Consider the following 23,704-nt stretch of genomic DNA (forward strand, 5'->3'; position numbering starts at 1 on the left):
AAATTAGACAACACTCTTGATTTCAATATGAAAATGTCCATTAACAACAAGTGTTTGGAAACAGATACACTTTAAAAAACAAAGTAACAATGTCCACTACGTTTAATTAGGATATTTATTGATGCACCAAGTTGAAACAAGAAAGGGGAAAAATGATCCATCCAAAATTATTAGCCCCATGGCCATTAATAGTCAATACCGCACCCTTTCTGAGCCACAACTGACAACAATTGCTTAGGATAGGTCTTTACTAGGCTGGCACAGGTCTCCTGAGGGATTTTGGCCCATTCCTCCATTGGAAATTGTTCTAGCTGGTCCTAATTACACAGTTTTCGAGGATGGACATTCACTTTGATCACTCGCCACAGATTCTCAATACTATTGAGGTCTGCACTTTGTGTGTGCCACTCCAGGATCTTGGTTTTAGTATCCTTGAGGAACTGTTGGACTAGTTTCGATGTATGCTCTGGGTCATTGTCTTGTTGGAAGACTCAGCAACAACCTAAGTCTAGACTACAAGCAGATTTCTGCATCTTCTTACTCAAAATGTCAACATAATTTTCTTTTTTCATGATGCCATGCACCTGGACAGGGCTCCCTGTGCCCAAGGCTGCAAAACAGCCCCACAGCATGATGCTCCCACCACCATGTTTAACTGTGGGAACAGTGTTACTAGGGTTGAGGGCCTCTCCCTTTCTTTACCAAACATAACCAATATCTATGTGCCCAAACAGTTCCAGTTTAGTCTCATCAGACCAAAGTACAGACTTTCAAAAATCATCTTTACATTTCAAAAGTTCATGGGGAAACCCCAGTCGGGCTACGATGTGCCACTCTTTGAGTAAGGGGCTTCTTCTGGGACGATGCCTCTGAAGCCCACCACAGTTAAGAGCGCTCACAACTGTGTTTCTTGAAACATCAACTCCAGAAGAGGCCAGGTCAGCAACAATCATCTTGGCAGATGTCCGTGGTTCCTTGATGACATCTCTTGACCATTTTCCTCTCCAGAGTTCTTGAATTCTTGAACTTACGACCACTGCCAGGTTTGTTTCTTATACAATTTGTCTTCTTGTACTTGCCAATGATGCAATGTACAGCAGTTCTAGACACTGTGAATTGCTTGGAAATGGCAGCATAGCCTTGCCCCTTATCATGAGGCTCTACTATCTTCTTTCTGAGCTCCAGACTGACTTCCTTTGTCTTTGGCATGGTAAGTAACAGTAGTCCCTCTCATGTGTTCAAGTGCCCTGTTCCTTGGAGTCTTTAATGCTAAATGAATGTTGTTAGGAAGCCAATTGACTGCACAGGTGTGGTTCAAAGCTGATTGGTTAATCACTGTAGGTGTGTTTTAAAAGCAAACATTCACATGGGGCTAATATTTTTGAACACACCATTTTTTACTATATTTGAAATAAAGCAAACCTAAAAGTGTATTTTATATAACAAAATGTACCAAAAGCTACTAAATAGCACTGATGAATGTTTGATTATATCAAGTTTAATCAATCCTGCAAAAATTATGAAGAAGTGTAGGAAAATGTTCCATAATTCATGGATGGCTAATAATTTTGGCTTCAACTGTAATAACTCTCGGCTAGGCTTCACTGTGCTAATCAACAACACTGAACTGAGCCTCTTTAACCCTTGTATGGTGTTCGGGCCTGTGAGACCCGTTTTCAGTTTTTTTCAAAAGAAAAATTAAACAATTAATTATTTTTTCAACCTGAAATTCATTGGCTTTGGCTTATTTTCTGCGAAGAACATAAATCCGAACTAATTTTCAATGACCTCATACTGTACCTCCCCCCACGCATTTACATTACATACAAGGTGTTCGGGTCCACTGGACCCAGGTCTAATAAAAGTGTTGAAAGTGCAGGTCCTGTGTTCCCACACTCTGTCTTCCTCCTTTCTGGTGCTGCTGATAGTGTTTTCTTCCCCTCCTGCTCCCGCACAAAGTTGCAACATTGTTGAAAATTCAACTATCAACACCGTCTGCTCTTACATTCCCACACATTTTACCCTCTTTCTTGAGGGATCCAAATTTTATGTTCTCATACCCTGTCCCACCTGCAAATTAGGGGCATAATACTATAAATAAGACTTTGCCAGTGTGGTTCTTTATCACAACTGATCAAGATGGCAAAAGATTATCTGCTGCGAGGGCCATCCAATTGATTTTGGAAGAGCGAGGGGCTTCGGATGATGATGTTGACAAAGAGGTTTCAGAATATTTCACATTTCTGAAAATTCAGAGTCTGACAGTGACTTTGAAGAAGAGGATGAGGTTGAGCACCATTTAGTAACAAAACGAAGACGAGTACCCCATCTGCAGCCAGCTCCAGGACCAGAACAAGCCCACCAGACAGCAAGTGAAGAAATATGGACGTCAATAACTGGTGACATTGAATGGTCTTCTTGCTCAAGAAATGAGCCACCCTGCAGAGCTGCTACTGTGATAAGCCAGGGCCAACACGGCTGACAGTTACTCATGTGCAGGACATCAAGTCTTCATTTGAGCTTTTCATCCCAGATTCCATCCAGAAAATTATTCTGGATTGCAGTAATCTTTGTATTGTATTGTATTGTATCTTTATTTGTTTCAGACATATAAAACAAAAAACAATATATACACACTACATATATTTTCATTTACAGATACGAATATATATGTAGATATACACACACACACGTATGTGTTCAGATAAACAAAAAATATATAATGAAATAAAACAAAATCGTCTGACATAATGTAACAATGTTTGGTCTGAAAAGGAGTAGGAAGAAGTATGAACATACTTATTAATTCCTACCCCTGCTCAACATCTTATTGATCCCACATAATTCACCTAATTCCCATCATCACATACTCCACACGATACACGAGGAGAACCTATATAAACTTGGCTACCGTGATTGATATAATTTGGATATAATTTGATATTTTTATACATACAATGGGTGATCATCTTTATCGGTATCATATTCTTCCAAAATCAGTTTTCGAAGTATTTTCATGAACTTACTAATTCCTGAGCATTGCTGTAGATCTATAGTAAAACTATTCCACAGTTTTACCCCATAAATAGTGACACAAAAGGTTTTAACCTTTGACCGTGCTTTAAGAATCCTTAGATTCAATTTCCCCCTCAATTCATAGTCTCCTTCTCTGTCATAGAACATCCTCTGTATATTTCCTGGTAACATATTGTATCTGGCCTTGTACATAATTTTTGCAGTTTTATATTTTATAAGATCCATAAACTTCAGTATTTTTAATTTCAAAAACATGGTGTTAGTATGGTCTCTATATCCAGCTTTACTAATTATCCTGATTGCTTTTTTTTTTATTTTACATATTGGTTGAAGTGCAGTTTTATATGTGTTTCCCCAAATTTCCACACAGTATTCCAAATATGGCAATATAAGTGAACAATAAAGTACCCGGAGTGATTTGGAAGGCAAAAAATATTTAACTTTACTTAGTACGGAGATGCTTCTTGACAGTTTGGCTTGTATATGCTTTATGTGAGGTTTCCAGCAGATTTTGTTATCTATTATCACACCCAGAAATTTTGTATCCGAAACTTGCTCTATTTCAACATTTTTTACTAATAATTTTGCTCCTGCATCTTTTTTACAATTTCCGAATAACATAAATGTAGTTTTTTTTCCAAATTTAATGATAGCTTATTTCTATCAAACCATGTTTTCAGTTTAATCATTTCTTTTGTGACAATTTCCAAAAGCTGCTGTAAATTCTCTCCAGCACAAAAAATATTTGTATCATCTGCAAATAGAATAAACTGTAGTATATCTGATGTTCTGCATATATCATTGATATAGAGGATAAACAGCTTTGGTCCCAATACTGACCCCTGCGGAACTCCACAAACAATGTCCATACACTCTGATTGATATTCCCCAATTTTCACAAATTGCTGCCTGTCTCTCAAATAACTCTTTACCCATTCTAACACCACTCCTCTAATGCCGTAGTACTCCAGTTTATCAAGTAATATGTCATGATTAATTGTGTCAAAAGCTTTTTTTAGGTCAATGAATACACTAACTATACATTGTCTTTTATCTATATTGTTGGTGATATTTTCGATCAGTTCCATTAATGCCAATGATGTTGATCTATTTGATCTGAAACCATACTGACTATCCATTATTATTTTGTGTTTATCTATAAATTTGTCAAGTCTATTACTAAAGACTTTTTCCAGTATTTTTGAAAATTGAGAAAGTAGAGCGACAGGCCTATAATTTGTGAATTGGTGTCTGTCACCATTTTTAAACAGTGGTGTTACTTTAGCTGTTTTCATTTGTTTTGGGAATGTACCAGTTTGTAAGGACAAATTGCAAATGTGTGTTAAGGGTTTGGAAATGCCCTCTATCACTCTCTTAACGATTTCCATATCAATGTCGTCAGAGTCTGTAGAGTTTTTTGTTTGTGATTTCCCAACAATATCAATGATTTCCATTTCTTCCACCACCGTTAAGAACATTGAATGAGGATTGCGGTCAATGAGTATAGTTTCTTTCTCTACAGAATCTGTTATATCAGGAATTGTTTCAGCCAAGTCTGGCCCAACACTTACAAAGAATTTATTGAACTCATTTACCACATCTCTCATATTAGTAATATTTCTATCATTATTTGTGAAATACGAAGGATAGTCTGCCTGCCCCGAGCCCTTTTTGATGATGGTATTTAATGTTTTCCAGATCCCTTTAATATTATTTTTATTCATAATCAGTAATTTTTCATAGTATTCCTTTTTACATGATCTTAAAATACTCGTTAATTTATTTTTATATTTCTTGTATTTATTTTCAGCTTCTGTACTTCTGTTCATTATAAATTCTCTGTATAAGGTATTTTTCTTCTTACATGCATTTTGCAATCCTTTTGTAATCCATGGGCACTCTGCATATTTTTGTTTTTTACTATATTTCTTTACTGGGCAATGACTATTATATAACAGTTTAAATTTTCCTAAAAAAATCTCATAAGCTTTATCAATATTTTTTTCCTTATACAGCATCTCCCATTCTTGCTTGAGTAAATCACTTTTGAATGCGTTTATTGACTCTTCTGTTCTCACTCGTTTGTATTTTATTGTGTTTTGCTGTTTAACCTTCCTGTAATTGCTGTTATACACTATAAAAACAGGTAGATGATCACTGATGTCATTAATTAGGAGACCACTTATGGTTCTATTTTCTATTTCATTAGTAAATATATTGTCTATTAGGGTTGCCGACTGTGCTGTAATCCTGCTGGGCTTAGTGATCACTGGAAAAAGTCCCAAGCTATACATTGTATTAATAAATTCCTCTGTCGCTTTCTGCTTGTTTGGATTTAGTAGATCTATGTTAAAATCCCCACAAATGAACATGACTTTTTGATTTGTCCTAATGAATGTTTTATCTACCCACTCCTTAAACATTTCAATATTAGAACCTGGTGTTCTTTATATACAGCTTACAATGACATTTTTCTCTTTTCCCATACTAATTTCTATTGTTACACACTCTAATATATTATCTACCGCCATCGTCATTTTTTCTACCATCTTGTATTTTAAATTTTTATCCACAAACAAGGCCACACCACCGCCATTCTTATTCTTTCTATTTGCAAGATTTAATTCATATCCATCTATTACAAAGTCCTCTCCTTTCTGTTTATTAATCCATGTTTCAGATACTGCAATCACACTGAATGGATGTGTAAATTTGCTTAAATATTCCCTTATTTTGTGAAAATTTGCATATAAACTTCTACTATTAAAGTGGATTATAGATATTTTGCCGTCGACCTTGACAGTTTTGTTGAATTGTTCTTCAGTATGATAGTAGCAGGTATTTTTGATGTTAAAAAAGTTCAGTTCTGGATCAATGTCCTGCTCTGTGAAGTGTGTTTTGTATTCCGTGTTTACTGGTGAATTTATCTCCTGATTAGCAATCCTTTGTGGTAGCAATGTATAATTCCCAGATAATGAATTAATTGATTGTTTCATCCTTGAATACGTTACGCTTTAGCTTCCGTTGTTGTCTTCTATTACCTGCTTTGATGACTGTAGATTGTTTGTCCCGCTCCTTGCCTTTGTAGTCAAGTGACCTGTTAATATTTTTCCAGATCCTGGATGCATTTGATGACCAGCACCTTGGCTTCCTCCGGTGTACCGTTGAGCTTTATAAATATTTTACAGTTTGCAGTCCAGGTGTTCTGAATTTTACCCAGTTTCTTTAGGTATCGTGCTTTCTTCGCTATGTCAGCATTGGATTTGGTTAGATGGTCATTCATGTAGACGTTCGATCCTTTTAGTTTCCTCCCCTGCTTCAGCAGTGCATTCTTGTGTTTCCTGTTTACAAATCTTATGATGATAGCTGGTTTATCACTAGCATTTCTCCTGGGCAAGGGGTGGCATGCCTCGATGTTATTACAGTCCAGGTCGATCCCTTTCGACTGCAAGAAACCAGCTACTTGTTGCTCCGCAGAGCTCCCATCCAGATCTCCTTGCTCCTCTTTACTGCCAGCAGTCACAGCCCGAGCATATGACCGGGGTTTTATGTACAGCCCTGTGATGATCACGTCGTTCATTCTGGTATATTGCTCCAGGTCCGCGACCCTGCTCTCCAGATAGACGATCCGTTTCTCCTTCTCTGCATTCTGGTTACGTAGCGACCTTATTTCCTCGACTAAGTCTAGGATATATCTAGAAGGAAGGTGTGTTTTTGGAGAGAGGTCGAAGGAGATGGACCAAATTGATCTAAGAACCCCAAAGGCCTACTTTGGGGTTCTTATCCTTGCAGGAGTTTTCAGGTCCAAAGGGGAATCCACAGAATCCCTGTGGGATGCAGAAACCGGCAAGAACCTTTCCGTGCATCAATGTCTCTGGAAAACTTCCACAAAATTTCCAGGATTATCCGTTTTGATAATCGAGACGACAGACCAGCTCGACGGCAGTGAGACAAGCTAGCTGCCATCAGGACAGTGTGGGATAAGTGTGTGCACCACCTCCCCCTGTTTTACAACCCTGGGCCCAATGTCACCATTGATGAGCAGCTGATCCCATTTAGTTGTGAAACATGTTGCTTCACGTGTAAATGTGTTGTGTCTTTCCACTCACTCCACTTGATTATAACTGATTTTTTTTATAACATTTTATAAAAACAAAAAACGAGAAGCACATTAATTCATAAATGTGATCTAACAAAGGTAAAGGAAAAAAATTAACCATGTTTGCTGTTCATATGGCTTGTAATTGGGATGAAGTAAATATCTGTTGAGTAATTTAACATAAAATTGTTTGATAGTGTTAATTTGGAAAGCCAAAACTCTAGCGGGTCCACCAGACCCATAAACACTGGCTGAGTAACAAAAATATGAACACCACAAAAGGGTTAAAGAAATTTCAAAAATAATAATTCTCTGACAAATACAATGGCTTGTTGTGTCTTACAGGGATTCTAAGATGTTTTTGCTAGTATTACTACTCTGTTACTGAGTGTTTATAAAATTTATAGATGAAGCTTGCTATCCAAGCAAGGTTAGCAAGCTTGCAAAACCAAGCTCCTCCTACTCAAGAGGGTGGAGTGATAACTTAGTAATAGAACTGTCAACACTGGCAAACATAAGACTAGCAATGACGCTTTAAAATGTGTGTTTAAAATAATACATGTAATTCAAATAATGGGCAGCATGGTGCCATAGTGATTGCCACTTTTGCCTCACCGTAAGAAGGTCCTGAGTTTAAGTCCACCACTTGGCTGGGACCTTTCTGTGTAGAGTTTGTATGTTCTCCCGTGTTTGTGTGGGTTCTCTCCGGGTACTCTGGCTTCCTCCATTAGGTTAATTGGTAATAGGTGTGAATAGTTGTCTGTCTCTATGTGTCAGCCCTGCAACAGACTGGTGACCTGTCCAGGGTGTGTCTGCCTCTTGCCCTAAGACACCTGGGATAGTCTCCAGAGACCCTGAGAAGGATAAGCAGAAGAGAATGGATGGATGGTCAATAAACCAGAACGTTTAAACTTTTTTTCTTATTTGCAGTAGTCTCTGAATTGAAGATCTTTCTTGATAGTATGCATTACTTAAGTAGCTCCTTCCCTAAAAGCTCTCCAGAGAGTGATCCGTACAGCAGAACGCTGCTGCAGGATTGCTCTCCCCCCGCTTCAGGACACCTACACCAGGAGATGCCGGACTAGAGCAGCACAGATACTGAAGGACCCGTCCCATCCTGGCAACAAACTGTTCCAACTTCTGCAATCTGGTAGAAGGTTCCGCATCTTCCGGGCAAGGACAGAGAGACTCAAGAGGAGCTTCTATCCCCAAACCATCCGTGCCCTAAACACACACACCCGCCCTCTCACATCATCTATAATTGACTGAGACAGGACTCTTCCAGACACTAAACCAAGGCACAATGTACATTTCAATTCCTTTAATTTTAAATATGTTTATATTGTCTATCCTGTAAAATAGTCAGATGTCTATTCATATTAATGTACAGAATTCACCTGCTTGCTGCTACTACTGCACATTCACCCAATGTATATACTATATATATATATATATATATATATATATACATATTATATATACATATATATATATATATATAATTCCTCTACACCCCCCCCCCCCCCCAAATTTTTTGCACATGTCGAAGAGCGTGTCAGGCTACATTTCACTGTGTGTTATACTTGTATAACTATGCATGTGACAAATAAAGAACCTTGAACCTTGAACCCTTTTCTAGAAGTCTAATTTTTTGTATTTCATTTCCATGTCTTCCTTATTTCCTTCACATCTCGGTCACCCACTCCGGTTTTTTGCCTTTCCACATTTCCATTTCTTACCCTCTGTGACCTCCACACCTAGCCTTAGCAACACCAGCCCCTCCTCCCCTGATCTCTGAGCATCTCACTTCTGACTTCCCCAATCCACCCACCCCGCTTTTTCCCACCTCGCCTTGTCATTTTCTTTTCCTCTGCACCACTCTTTCTGTTCCCATTGCTCCTCCCTCCCTCCCTCCCTCCCTCCCTCTCTGTCTCGCCCTCATTCGCCCCTTCTTCATTTAGAGACTTGGTGTGGCTCTGATTTCTTTAAATAGCTCACATTGCCTCCAGCAGGTTGAAGCTGCAGTCTGGTTCTGCTAATAAATGACAGCGAACAAATGTGAAAGTTGAATCAATCGCATTGAGACACACAGATAGGCAGACAAAAACTCACATCCAGTAATTGCATGGACACACAAGCCACATCAGATCACACAAAATGGAAGGACATCTTTTGCAGAAAAGTGACATGACGTGACATGTTTTGCTGAAAAAAAGAGAGTTTCATAGAAACATAGCTTCAAGGTGCATGTGTCTTTTCACGTTCATGCTAAATACAAGCCTAGTCTAGTCTCATCTTATTCCTTATTCTATTTCATTCTACACTTTTCTAGTGTGAAAATCTGACAGAATAATGGATTGCAAAGTCCAAGTAATTTTGCACATTACTTCTGAGTCATTGCCTTGCATAATGAATACTGGCTAATGCACTTTTTTGTTAATTCACCATAAAGCATTAAAACATATGTGCTTATGTATCACTGCAGAGCAGTGCACATATTCTTAGCATAATCAGGAAAGGTAAGTGTGATGCCTTTATTTATTGTTTGTTTCTCTCTAACACAAAGCCTGGCTTTCTCCAACTTTGTGTTATCATTACTGGCCCTGATATATCAGTTAAGTATCTTATTCAGCTTATCTGAGAGAATACGTCTGGCCAGTTTTCTGATTTTTTTCTTTACGTTTTATCCTTGTATTTGTTGAGAGCACTAAAGTACAAGTCAGCATAAAGCCTGCTTTGTCTGGGCTCAATCACTCAATTGAAAAATATACAAAAGGTAAAAACCAAGGCTATTTTTCCCATTACACACATTTAAACACACAGCTTGATGTTGGCTCTTCGAGGTATAATTGTTAACGGAGGGCTGTCAAGGTCATTTTGAATTGTGGGTTTCATGTAGCCCAATTTGAACTGAAGTGAAGCAGCAGCAACACTCTTCTATTTGGTTCCCCAAATCCATGTGGGGAGTTTCAGCTAAGTTAATGAGTGACAACTACACAAGCATGGTTTTAACCTTTTTTAACTGAACGTTAATGTTACTCTGTCAACAGCCTATTGTCTAAATTACCGAGCTAACAGAGCTACGTAAACAGAATGAACATGAGAGCAGCTGACTGCAGACGTCAACAATGCAGCGCAATGGAATAATCTCCCGATCTTTGCGAAAGTTATAAACCGTAATCCAGTTAAGGTACAAAAAAATAATTTCAACAAAAATAGTGATGCAGTTCACTCTTTTTTTGCTCAGCCCAACTGTCTCTGTTGATGTGTGGAGCAGCCCGTGTCAGTCGCCTCCTTCACATGTCACTCACTCATCCAGTCATGTTCTGCGGTCTCATAAAGAAACTCAGCGTTTTGATATAAAGTTTTTCCTTGTTCCCGAATACAAATATTTTTAAAAATAAATATTCGTAAAAAACACGTTATTTGTGCCTTTCCGAATACCATATTCAGGTTCGGCTCCACCCCTAATCTCCACTGTCTTTTGAGCGTTCAGCACCAGGTTGTTGTGGCTACACCAGGACACCAGACGTTCAACCTCCCTCCAGTAGGCAGACTCATCCCCATCCGAGATGAGTCCGATAACGGTGGTGTCATCTGCAAACTTGATTAGCTTGACAGACTGGTGGGTGGAGGTGCAGCAGTTAGTGTACAGGGAGAAGAGAAAGAACAAAGCCTTGGGGCGAGCCGGTGCTGATGGTCCGGGAGTCCGAGACATTCTTTCCTAGTCTCACGTGCTGCTTCCTGTCCGTCAGGAAGTCAGTGATCCACCGGCAGATGGGATCAGGCACATTCATCTGGGAAAGCTTGCCTTGGAAATGGTCTGGAAGGATGGTGTTGAAGGCACAGCTGAAGTCTACAAACAGGATCCTGGCGTAGGTTCCTGGGGAGTCCAGATGCGGCAGGATGAAATGTAGAGCCATGTTTATAGCATTGTCTACAGACCTGTTGGCTCTGTATGCAAACTGCAGGTGGTCCAGGAGGGGGGGCATGGGGGTCTTAAGGTAGGAGAGGACCAGGTGTTCAAATGACTTAGTGACCACAGATGTCAGAACCACAGGTCTGTAGTCACTTAGTCCAGTGATCCTTGGCTTCTTGGGGACAGGGACTATGGTGGAGGACTTGAAGCAGGAAGGCAGGCACATGACATGCCTGCAGTGAGGAGTTGAAAATGCCAGAAAAAACTGGGGCCGGCTCATTTGCACAGGCGTACATTGGAAAGGAAGATCCCAGGAAGAGCAGTTCGTAGTCCGCGCCTCCTTGGACGCACGAGTGCGCCAGTTCTCTTTCCTCTCCTTCGGCGTCTCACTTTCCTGATCAAAGTCTGTAGTAAATCCGTCGCAGATGCGATAAATACTGGAAAATAAATCCACAGGTGTAGCAATCCTGTAGTTAAGAAGCTCTTCTCTGGTGTAAGAATATTCCGAAGAATGTTCAGACACACAAATTATGCACAAAAACAAAACAGAAGTAACGCACTGAAGTACCAGGGCATCCATATGCAGCGCCATCTTGGAAACAATCATGCCATATCCTTCAGTGGAGTCACTGTGATATCAGTTCACTTTATCTACCTTGCATTTAATTATTTAAACCCAGATTATCGAGCTATGACTAGCCTTTTAAATCAAACAGGTGACCAATGAGCACAATGGGGAAAAAACCCACTAAAACTAAAACACTACTAAGTTGCCCTCTGTAATTACCATTTTCCTGAAACTGGGATTTTTCATCAATAATGAAAGTTATTGTAGATTCAGAATATTTGACTGAAAGTTTGAATTGAATGCTCCCATGTAATTGCAGGGAAAAGAGTTTAAAAATTTTGTTATCCAGGATATTTAGGAAAGGTTCAAACTTAAAGATTTTTGTTTAGCAATATCAAATAAGCAGTGTGGTATACTTTGCTGAGTATAGTACTTTAAGTCTTGTAGGTCTCAGAGGGCAAACTTGAGTTTTGCTTCATTGTTAGCTTTACCGTTATCCTCATCCTATGCATTGTTGATGAAGGATTCAATTGAGTTTTATTTATCCAGGGACAAATCACAGCAGCAGTCACCTCAAGGTGCTTTAAATTTAAGGTACACACCCTACAATAACAGAGAGAAACCCCAACAATCGAATTACCCTCTTTGAACTCCATTTTAACAGGAAGAAACCTCTGGCAGAACCAGGCTTATGGAGGGGCAGCAATCTGCCATGAACAAAATTGGGATTTACTGCTTATTCTGCCAATAAAATATATGAATTGGCTTTTGTTAGCTTGTAATGAACACGTCTGTTTTCTTAATTGTCAAAATGTGTGTGATATTGTAAAAACAATATTTTTGATAGAGAAAGAAAGCTGCTCTGTAACTGACCTTTGACCACATCGTGGTAGGCAACCAAGCAGTGTTTTCAAGGCATCCCTTAATATTCAAATCTGACCACAATGGACCACTGTAAGTAATTTGTCAACCAATTAATAGTTCCATGCCTGAAAAAAAACACACAATCTTAAAAATCAACCCTTGGCATTATTGATCACACATTCATTAGGGCCAGAAAGACAACTTTATATCTCAGTTATTCTCATTACATCTCATTATTTGTAAAATTGTCATGATCCTGGGTCCTTTTGACCCAGCGTTTTGTGTTTTCTCTTTGCGATTTTGGTTCTGTTCTCTAATTGGTGTTTGCCCTGTTCCCCCCGTGTGTTCCTGTTTTATTGTGAAGGTCTGCGTCTTATGTGAGTGTTTTCAGTTTGCCTCCCTGGTCTCGTCATGTTAATCACTCCCAGCTGTGTCTCCCACCTGTGTGTAATCTCCCTGTGTTCTGAGTGTATTTAAGTTGTATTTTCTGTCTTAGTAATCGCTGGTTCGTCTGTGTTGTTTCCCCTCGGTCTCCCTGTATGTATTTCCCCGGACCTCCCTGCACCGTCATTCCTGGTTTGTGTTGTTAGTTTACCCAGTTTAGGTTTCGGTTTCATGTTCACACCCCGTTGCTGTTTGTACCCACTGCTGTAAATAAACACTCACCTGCACCAGAGCTGCCGCCTTTTGGGTCCTTACTACAAATCCACACGGCTTGCCCCGCAAACCGTGACAGAACGAACCAGCCACCATGGACCCAGCGGCAGTCAATCCGTCCGAGGAGCTCCAGGATGACATCGGCTACAATGTGGAGATCCTCCTCGGGCTGTGGCTGGAGAATCCTCCGTACGAGCTTCGCCGCGCCGTGGAAGGTCGGCTACAACGTCTCTTTTCCGGCCTGCCATGGCTACTGAATTCACTTCCTCCGACCATACAGGCTTTTCTCCGGCACACACCTCACCTTCTCTCAGCCACTCCTGCCTCACTGCCCGACTCGCCGGATGTGATCTTGCCCGGGCCGTCGGAGCCGTCTGCGGGGAGGAAACGCCGATCGCGCCGCAAGCGCGCCACCCCACAGCCGGACGTTCGGGCTTCTAAATCGCCGGCTGTGGTGAGTGAGGACTCTTTTTCATTTTCAGACTGCATGACTGTTCATTCAGGGGCTGCGTTTTGTGTGGCGGATGTCAAGCAAGCTGCTTATCGCCTGTGCAGCTACCGGCAGCTCAGTTAGCTCCCCCGCAGCCACTCTCAGCTCGGTTAGCTCCCCCGCAGCCACTCTCAGCTCGGTTAGCTCCCCCGCAGCCACTCTCAGCTCGGTTAGCTCCCCCGCAGCCACTCTCAGCTCAGTTAGCTCCCCCGCAGCCACTCTCAGCTCAGTTAGCTCCCCCGCAGCCAGTGCTCCTCTCAGCTCAGTCTCCTGTGCCCCCTTCAGCTCAGTCTCCAGTGTCCCCTTCAGTTCAGTCTCCAATGTCCCCCTCAGTTCAGTCTCCAGTGCCACCCTCAGTTCAGTCTCCAGTGCCACCCTCAGTTCAGTCTCCAGTGCCACCCTCAGTTCAGTCTCCAGTGCCACCCTCAGTTCAGTCTCCAGTGCCGCCTGTAGCGCAGGCCCCAGTAGCTCCAGTGCCGCCTGTAGCGCAGGCCCCAGTAGCTCCAGTGCCCCCGCTACCCGTAGCTCTGGCTCCAGCAGTACCGGTTCCACTCATTCACTCCATGCAGGGAGAAAATTTAAGGTCCAGTCAGGGAGTTTCTCGCGCTTTAGCTGCTTCAGGCACCGTTCTGCACTCCAGGGCTTCCCCAGAGGCTAGGTCTCAGTCCCCAGCTGATTCTGGACAACTGAAGATTAAGCAGCCCTCAGAGAACAACTCCGTGTCAGTGCTGTCTGAGCAGGGCCAGTGCTCAGCACAGCACCCATTGCCTTCATGTCTGCCAGAGGACTCCATGCCTGCTGGCTTTGTGATGGCTTCTGCTGGAGGGTCCAAGGGGCCCGTCCAGCCTTCGTCTCGTGTCTCCGCTGGAGGGTCCGAGGGACCGCTCCGGCCTTTGTTTCCTGTTTCCGCTGGAGGGTCCGAGGGACCGCTCCGGCCTTTGTTTCCTGTTTCCGCTGGAGGGTCCGAGGGACCGCTCCGGCCGTTGTCTCCAGTCTCCGCTGGGGGGCCCGAGGAGCCCGTTCAGCCACCTGTCTCAGCTGGAGGGCCCGAGGAGCCCGTCCAGCCACCTGCTGCAGCTTCATCATCATCCTCGCCGGCTGCAGCATCATCATCATCCTCGCCGGCTGCAGCATCATCATCATCCTCACCGGCTGCAGCACCGTCATCATCCTCGCCGGCTGCAGCATCATCATCAGCCTCGTCTGGTCCAGCCTCAGAGCCTTCAGCCTCGCCTGGTCCAGCTTCATCCGAGTCTTCATCCTCGCCTGGTCCAGCTTCATCCGAGTCTTCATCCTCGCCTGGTCCAGCCTCATCCGAGTCTTCATCCTCGCCTGGTCCAGCCTCTGCAGCCTTGCCTGGTCCGGACCGCCATCGCCTGAGTGGCCGCCGTTGCCTTCCGCACGGCCGGCCCCCGGACCGCCATCGCCTGAGTGGCCGCCGTTGCCTTCCGCACGGCCGTCCCCCCGAACTGTGTCCGCGTCGCCGCCGTTGCCGTCCGCACGGTCGGCCCCCCGAACTGTGTCCGCGTCGCCGCCGTTGCCGTCCCCACGGTCGGTCCCCCGAACTGTGTCCGCGTCGCCGCCGTTGCCGTCCGCACGGTCGGCCCCCTGAACTGTTTGGACTCCTCTGCTGTCGGCCCCCTGGCCGGCCCCCTGAACTGTTTTGGACTCCTGTGCTGTCGGCCCCCTGAACTCTTCTGTTTTGGACTCAGTTTTTTCCTGTGTTCTGGTGTGCTTCGTTTCTTTTGGTTTTGGGCTCGTTTTTTGTTTTTGTCTTTTGGCCTTCTGGTGCTCCGGTTTTGTTTTGCTTCGGGCCCTCCTTCCTGGGCCCCCGCCGCCCGCCCTGGTCGGGTTGTTTTCTGTTTTTTCTGGCTGTTTTGTTTCTTGTTGGGCTGTCTGGAGCCAGCCTTTGAGGGGGGGGTACTGTCATGATCCTGGGTCCTTTTGACCCAGCGTTTTGTGTTTTCTCTTCGCGATTTTGGTTCTGTTCTCTAATTGGTGTTTACCCTGTTCCCCCCGTGTGTTCCTGTTTTATTGTGAAGGTCTGCGTCTTATGTGAGTGTTTTCAGTTTGCCTCCCTGGTCTCGTCATGTTAATCACTCCCAGCTGTGTCTCCCACCTGTGTGTAATCTCCCTGTGTTCTGAGTGTATTTAAGTTGTATTTTCTGTCTTAGTAATCGCTGGTTCGTCTGTGTTGTTTCCCCTCGGTCTCCCTGTATGTATTTCCCCGGACCTCCCTGCACCGTCATTCCTGGTTTGTGTTGTTAGTTTACCCAGTTTAGGTTTCGGTTTCATGTTCACACCCCGTTGCTGTTTGTACCCACTGCTGTAAATAAACACTCACCTGCACCAGAGCTGCCGCCTTTTGGGTCCTTACTACAAATCCACACGGCTTGCCCCGCAAACCGTGACAAAAATGTTGCAGCATGAAAACTATGAACCATGAGCTTGAACTAAAAAGCATGCACACAGTCATAGACTCAACATGTAAAAATTCAAGAGAAAACAAAGTGATCCGTGAAAATCGAAACACGTTCATTTAACAGCCGCCCTTACCAGTTACATGCCTAAAACGTCTCACTCGATTTAATGGCAGGACACTCCATTTGCTTGTCTGTCTGCAAAGTGCAAATGGCAATTTTTCTGTGTGAAATTGCATGCTGACAGTTCCACTGATGACCTCCAATCACAGGCGTTAAAAAAAAGGAAGGAGACGATTGTGAGCAGATACACAGTGACAGGCAGACAGAAGGTTCTTAGAGTCACCAACGAAGCGTGGGTCTCTAACATCAGTCATCATAAACCTCACCTTCAACAAAGACCCTGATAAGTCATGGAGTATGCTTTCTATCAGAACGTATGGAGTTCAGTGCAAGGATTTATGACAAGGTTGTATTCTTGCAAGCAAGGGTGTAGTATTGAGGAAGGTACCATCTACTTGTTATAGGAACATCGCTATTGTCCAACGTTTCATCACAAAGTTAGATTCAGGCAGCTTCTTTTTTAAAAGAGCAACATTTACAAAAATAAAAGTAGTGATTATGCGTACTTTGAAACCCAGTAGAAAATCTAGGTTTTGTTCTTCAGATATGGAGCAATTGTAGCAAACACTGTAGCTCAAACAGAATAAATAATTATTCTGTCACTGGGCTACGAAATGTTTTGTCACCATCTAGGATGGAAGTGATCCGCTGGTAATGCTTTTCTAATTAAGTCACACTATTTTCTCGGGCTTTTTTTTTTTCGCTAACTTGGCAGCCACTTTAATCACATCTCCAGCAGCTGTTGACCCAGCTCTGTGGCACTCTGTCTGACAACCTCTGACAGATGCTAATTTGTTATTGTTACTTCCTGCAAACAGCGTCACCTGCAGGCATGATTGACACCACGGCATGTCAGTCTATCTGTCATTGGAGACAGCGCTTGACTGAAGTGGTTTGGCTTTAAATGGGAAGGTAAGGGGGGAAAAAAATTCTATATGGATGGAAATTTTATTTAAGATGCCAGGAATCAGTTGAAGAATACCAGGTAAGTAAACAGTTATCTCCAGTGAGTAGCATAACAGTGTGTCTGTCAGAATGCAGGAATCTAATGATTTATACAACAGATACAACATAACTGAGATTTTGAGAAAATAAAGTAAGCAAATGCAAGATTTTCATTTACAGTGGATGAACTGAGCGCATAAGCATGCAACATTTAACCCTTTAAGACCTACCATAGAACCAAGTCCGCCAGAGCTTATATCATATTTTTACATGCTGTGGAGCCATTTTTGGGAGCATTTCAAGTTGCTATACATCAATACAACCATTATAGCCCAGATTTTAATAATATGTATTCATTAAGTGCATAGTAATTACATAAATTGCAAAAAAGTGCAATAAACTACAAAAAAATTGAAAATTGTTTTTGCTTTTTTAACATATATTTGTAGTTAGAGAAATTTAAGAGGCTTATCCCTCAAAACTGTAAATACAAAAAAGTTGCACAAAATAGTTTCCCACCACAGGAAATTTATTTTGAGTGTCTTCATAGTTTTATTTTTGAAATACACCAATTTTTATACACTGCAGGAAAAACGAAAATAAATATTATACTGCAAATTTGCAAAAAAGCAGCGTATGCATCAAAATAAACTATTTCCAGCAGTGCAATATGAGTCCTAAGCATCCCAGAAACAACACAGAAAGTCATAAAGTCAAAGATAACTTTTAAAAAGACAAGTATATTCCCTGAGGCCCTGATAGTAAAAAAGACTACATTTCCGCGAAAATGACGTCACTTCCGGTTTCGGGCAGGTAATGGCGGAAATGCAAAAGTTCGCGCTGACGTCTATTCCAACGTAGGAAGTGTTATGACCAGCTGATTGGATCGGTAAAGCGTGTTTCTGGAATATTATGTTTTTGTTCCTGCAAGCGCTTTTTATGCAGTTTTTGCAAAGCTTTATGTGGAAGGAAACCGTGACCTAGGACAAGCTGATGGCATAAGATGTAAGTACAACTCCTCCGGTTTCATATGCAAAAAAAAATTTTGCGCTAGCTTACGTGGTTGCAGTGCTACCGGGATTTAAAAATAGTTACGCAAAACAGAGCGTGCCCGCTCCGATCGGCTCTAAAGGGTTAAGATTATTTTGAACTTTGAACTATGAATCCTGGAAAGCTACTTCAGGGCAGTTCAGGAATAAACATAAGGAAAAGTGGAAATGAGGTTGGAAAAATAAAATGTAGACCATGTATGATATGGTACTTGGTAGAACTACTTAATTTTTTCTTACTTTCAGTTATTTTCGACTGCATCCTTATTTACTTTGTGTTGCCACAGCAGGTCGCTCTGTATGTTTGATTTAGCACAGTTTTTATGCCATTTCACTTTTTCATGCAACAGCCAATGAGATTTGTGTATACCTTCACATTTTATTAATTAAAAAGTGGACCTATTTCTGTTACATATATAGTTTTACACTGGGAGACACCCATACTGATATTATTATTTGAAGTGTAGGTCATATTCAATATATGTATAATTAATCCATGTGATCCAAAAGCGTAGGCGTGAGAGTGCACTAAACACTTGGTTTTTGTCAGTTTTTCTACTTTCTACTTTGGTTTGATTATACTGGGAGAGGATGCTCCCAATATGGTCATCTCAGGCACATTTTACCTATGAGGTCAGAAGCCCCACCCACGTTCTGTTGATGAGTGGCAGCCAGTAAGAAGAAAGCTTGCTTAATTGTAAGGGGAAGGGACCTAAAATGGTTTGCTTTAGGAAGTGGATGAAATGAGGAGTTGCACCAAGGCCAAAGCTACTGTAGTATAGTCCAAGAATGAAGTATGTAGCTGTATATAGAGTATAACAGAGCGCCATTAAATTAATAGGTAGCAAAGCAAACCTAGAAAATTGTTTATCCTTAATCTTTATTGTTGTGTGATTATTATGGTCCTCAGGTTTACTTGTCATTTTTTAAAGTACTCATATATTTATCTACTCACCATCGTTTTAATTCACTTTGCTCTTTTCATCACCATCAATGAAATAAAAAGTTGGAATAGACAGAGGGAGAAAACAAAACAAAAATGTTTCTACCTTCACCGATGGTCACAAGTGCTTAGTAGTGACCGAAAGAAAGAGATCACGGCTACAAACAGTAGAAATGAGCTTCCTTCAAAGGCAGGTGGGCTCTCCCCTAGGTTAAACCTTCTAGTTCTCAACATCAAAAGGAGGCAGTTGAGGTGTTTTAGGCAAGTCCTACTGAGACTAGGCCCTGAAGCAGACTCAGGACAGGTTGCAGAGATTGTATCTTGTTTGTGGTTAGGGAACACCTTGATGTACCTCGGACGAGCAGTAAGAGGTGACTGAGAAAAAGGAAGTCTGGGTTTCTCTGCATTGACTGCTGCTCCTGTGACCCAGACCAAGGTCATTACAGATTACTAAATCTAAACTTAAAACTAGACTTGAAAAAATGTTAGAGCAGAAATGGATGGATGCTTTGAATTTTTATATAATTTGTTTTGAGCTTTCAGTCTTTGGGTTGATGCTGCTTCCGCTGCCAGGCCTGCAAACAAAACAGGCCCGGCATAGTTCGACCTGATGCAGTCCCGGATTGCACTGCACCATGGGAATTGTTCCTCTGGCATCACGGGGAGCGGGTAGATCTCACACAAGAAACCACTGGAAAAAAAAGTTTACCTGGAGTGACTTTCTTCAGTGCAGATATTCCAATTGCGGGTTAAAATAAAGAGTAGAATTCCTTGAAGACAATTTTTGCATTAATAATATGAATCAGAACCATGACATTGACTAAAACAAATCTGACAACTTCTGATGTCACTGGCTACACGCAGGGTTAATTGATAATTAAAAGCTATCCTAGCTTAGCTGAGGATAGTTTAACATCAAAAAAGTGGGCCAAATGATGCCAGAGCACATGTGCACGCTTCCAACAATCAGCCCTTCTGCCAATTAGCATAACCTGGACTCGTAGTTCATGTCAGCCCTGGTTCATACAGGTTCCCCAATGGACATAGTACCAATGCATCCCACTCAGTGACACTGATGTCCTAATAAACTACATCTGTCTCATCTTATACGCTCAAACCTGAAAAGCAAATCCTTGTCTGTTCTCATTTATCACTCAGCTGCTAGTATTCCAACCCCAGCTTTCGATAAAAACACACTGACACAAGCACACACACGCGCACACACACACACACACGCACACACAGAAAACCCCAAATATAGTCCAACTTCCATTACAAAGCAGAAACAGTGTCATTTATAGGAACTTTTTATTTTACACTTTACAAAAATGCACACATCGTAGATGTTTTAAGCCCTCTAATTGAGAAATACATGGCATCAGCAAGACTAGATCTCTATTTTTTATGTATTCTGTTGGCTCTAGGCGCATTAAAAAATGTATATCACACTAATAAATGAAGGAATCTCTCCTTCTCTCTCCATTAATGCTCCCTGAGTTTTTCTCACACTTACTACTTTAGACTTATTAAGCTTAAGGTCGTTAGGACAAAGATCAGAGGGTTGTACTACAAAGCAGGATTGTGAGCTTAGGAAGGTAACTATACTAACCCTGGGTTTTTTAGTTTTCAGAATATAATTCACCTCTTATTGGGGCACAAAACTTATGCTGCAGGACTAACCTGCTCCAATGAAGCTTGTGTTTGAGCTACAATCCCAACAACTACTGATCAATCAACTCACTGAGTCATCGTTACATGAAGATCTTGCAGAGACTGGTGTTCGTTTTTGATGACCACCTAAAATCATTTTTCTTTGCATAATGAGCATCATTAAGAAAGAGTTACAATATTTATCTACAAAAAAAATAAACCAGGTGAAAATATACAAAAAATCCCACCAAGAAACTGAATCCTGATTTTAAAGTAACACTATTGCTGCTACTACGACTACAACAACAGTGAAATCCATTACACATTTTCACACACTGTATATAAAAGATGGTCATGGTGATGTGACATAACCCATTTGTTCTGGAGTGGACATTTTCAATCCTCAGTGTTTTGTGCCACATTGGTTTTTTTTTTAATTGTTTGTTTGTTTTAAAACCATATTTAGACAAGAGACTGGAGTGCCTAAAGTTATTAGGTAAGCCTAGCAAGCTAGGTCAGCAAGCTGCATCCATAAATTGTAAGTAATAAGCTAATGAAGTACTTCACTCACCAAAACCAAAGCGCCAATCCAAACGTAGTGAAGAGGTCCGGTAAAGGTTACTGTCAGTCAAAGAGCCCACACTGCTACCTTTAAGCCTTAGGCCTAAGTAGCACAAGGTTAGAGACTGGTTGGCAACCCCCTAGCAACCTCCAAACACAAGTAAAAAATGTGTATTTCCAAATCAGCTGATGAGTGGTTGCTATAATTTGCTGGCTGTTACCAGTAGAGCAAAGAGGATGCTGCACCACAAACCTCCTCGCTGCGTGACACAAACCATAAATGGAGATCATTCACCTTCAAAATAAGAGCTGTGCCTTGACGCTGCAGCACTTTTCAAACGCTGCAACTTTTAATTTGAAGGTGAACAGTCTCTGTTTCTGGATTGAGCCACACTCTTTTCACTCTCACTTAATCAATATTTTGTGATCGCTTCTGTTGCTAGCAGGTTGCTGTGATCCCCAAAAGTTACCATGGAAGATACTGACTGGTCTGCAAACGCTCACAAAGAGGTTTTTAACCAGTTTCATGCCAACGACTCCCACCAACTATTGCCAACCAGTTATCATATAAACACTTTAAAAAAAGTAATTAGCAAGTCACTCAGAGTTGTTACAAAGGCAGAAACTATCCAAAGAACAAAACCAAAATCGTCATACTCAAGCATCAAGCAAACATATTAAAAAATTTACAGACATCATGTTATTGGTAGAGAAACAGGCAGACATTGATGTAGGCTTCTTAAGGGCAGCAGATGAGACCCCATGCATGATGTAGCACTAGAGTTTAAAAAAAGCAGTGTCTTCTGTGCAACAGCAGGTCGTCTACTTAGATAAAACCAGCCCTTATGACAGATTTTATGTCCTTTGCTTGTAGGTGTGAGAATTTGATGCATTACTATAAAGGTTCCCTTTCACTTTTGATCCACTTGTTTTGGCCGCTTGTGTTACACAATAAAGCTGTTAAAGTCTCCATAACCTCAGAATGGTTCAAAGATTCTGACTTCGCAGCGCTGCATTTCAACTTGCATGAACTTGTCTGTCTCTGTGCGATCCTGCTTTCACACGTGGCGTCATCTTCAGGACGGCAGCAGGAACCCTGTCTTGTAGTAATTATTCATGCTTCCATAAACATTAAATATACCACAGGGGACTGTCCTCTCCCCCTTCCTCTTCACCCTCTACACCACAGACTTCAGCCACTGCACAGAGACCTGCCATCTTCAGAAGTTTTCTGATGACTCTGCGGTGGTTGGATGCATCAGCAGGGATGATGAGACAGAGTACCGGGCTGTGGTCGACTCCTTTGTCACGTGGTGTGAGCAGAATCATCTGCAGCTCAACGTGGCAAAGACCAAGGAACTGATCGTGGACTTCAGGAAGACCAGGAAACACTTGACCCCTGTTTCAATCCAGGGGGTCAGTGTTGACATTGTGGAGGACTATAAATACCTTGGAGTACACATTGACAATAAACTGGACTGGGCTAAAAACACCACAGCACTTTACAGGAAGGGCCAGAGTCGTCTCTATTTTTTGAGGCGACTGAGGTCCTTCAACATCTGCCAGAAAATGCTGAGGATTTTCTATGAGTCTGTGGTGGCCAGTGCGATCCTCTATGCTGTTGCATGCTGGGGGAGCAGGCTGAGGGTCGCAGATGCCAACAGACTTAATAAACTGATCCGTAAGGCCAGCAATGTTGTGGGGATGGAGCTGGACTCCCTCAAGGTGGTGTCGGAGAGGCGGATGCTGTCCAAGATAAAGAGAATGTTGGATAACACCTCCCACCCACTCCATGACATGCTGGTCAGTCACAGGAGCTCGTTCAGTGAGAGACTGAGATTACCGAAAAGCACCACTGAACGACACAGGAAATCATTCCTGCCTGTGGCCATCTCCCTGTACAACGCATCCACTTAACACACTGTTTGCTGCTACAACTACACATGTTTCTTTTCCAACTATTTATTTATAAGTGACTTATGTATGTATGTATGTATATTTATGTATATATTGTACTATTCTTAGTTAGCGTATTGTCTGTCTTGTCTTAATGTTGGTTTAAAATGGAGCACTGTAACAAAAAATAATTTCCCCCAGGGATCAATAAAGTATTCTGATTCTGATTCTGATTCTGATATACACACGCACACTTACAACATATGGTGTAAATGAGAACAGCCTACACATACGCAGAGCTCTATACATTTGTCCAGAGTGCAAAGTCATTTATAGAAGCTGCCTGGCCAGCTGCACGCTGTGCATTGCAGAGACTGTGCTTTATAGCCATAAGCACATTTTTTTTACAGCATGCAAGCAGTTTCCTTTTTGTGTGAAATTATCCCCCAACCCCCCAGCCGCAAGATTGCTTCTAATTTAAAGC

At 41.9% G+C, this 23,704-nt stretch overlaps 1 pseudogene; it reads right to left on the reverse strand.

Moving 5' to 3' along the window:
- Positions 1-10,692: 10,692 nt before the first annotated feature.
- Positions 10,693-11,350, reverse strand: LOC146547749 (uncharacterized; annotated as a pseudogene).
- Positions 11,351-23,704: the final 12,354 nt, after the last annotated feature.

The sequence above is a fragment of the Mchenga conophoros genome, linkage group LG23 (genome assembly GCF_057382185.1).
Source record: "Mchenga conophoros isolate Kocher_MC1m ecotype Shallow Benthic linkage group LG23, M_conophoros_male_GT1.1, whole genome shotgun sequence".
Classification (NCBI taxonomy): domain Eukaryota; kingdom Metazoa; phylum Chordata; class Actinopteri; order Cichliformes; family Cichlidae; genus Mchenga; species Mchenga conophoros.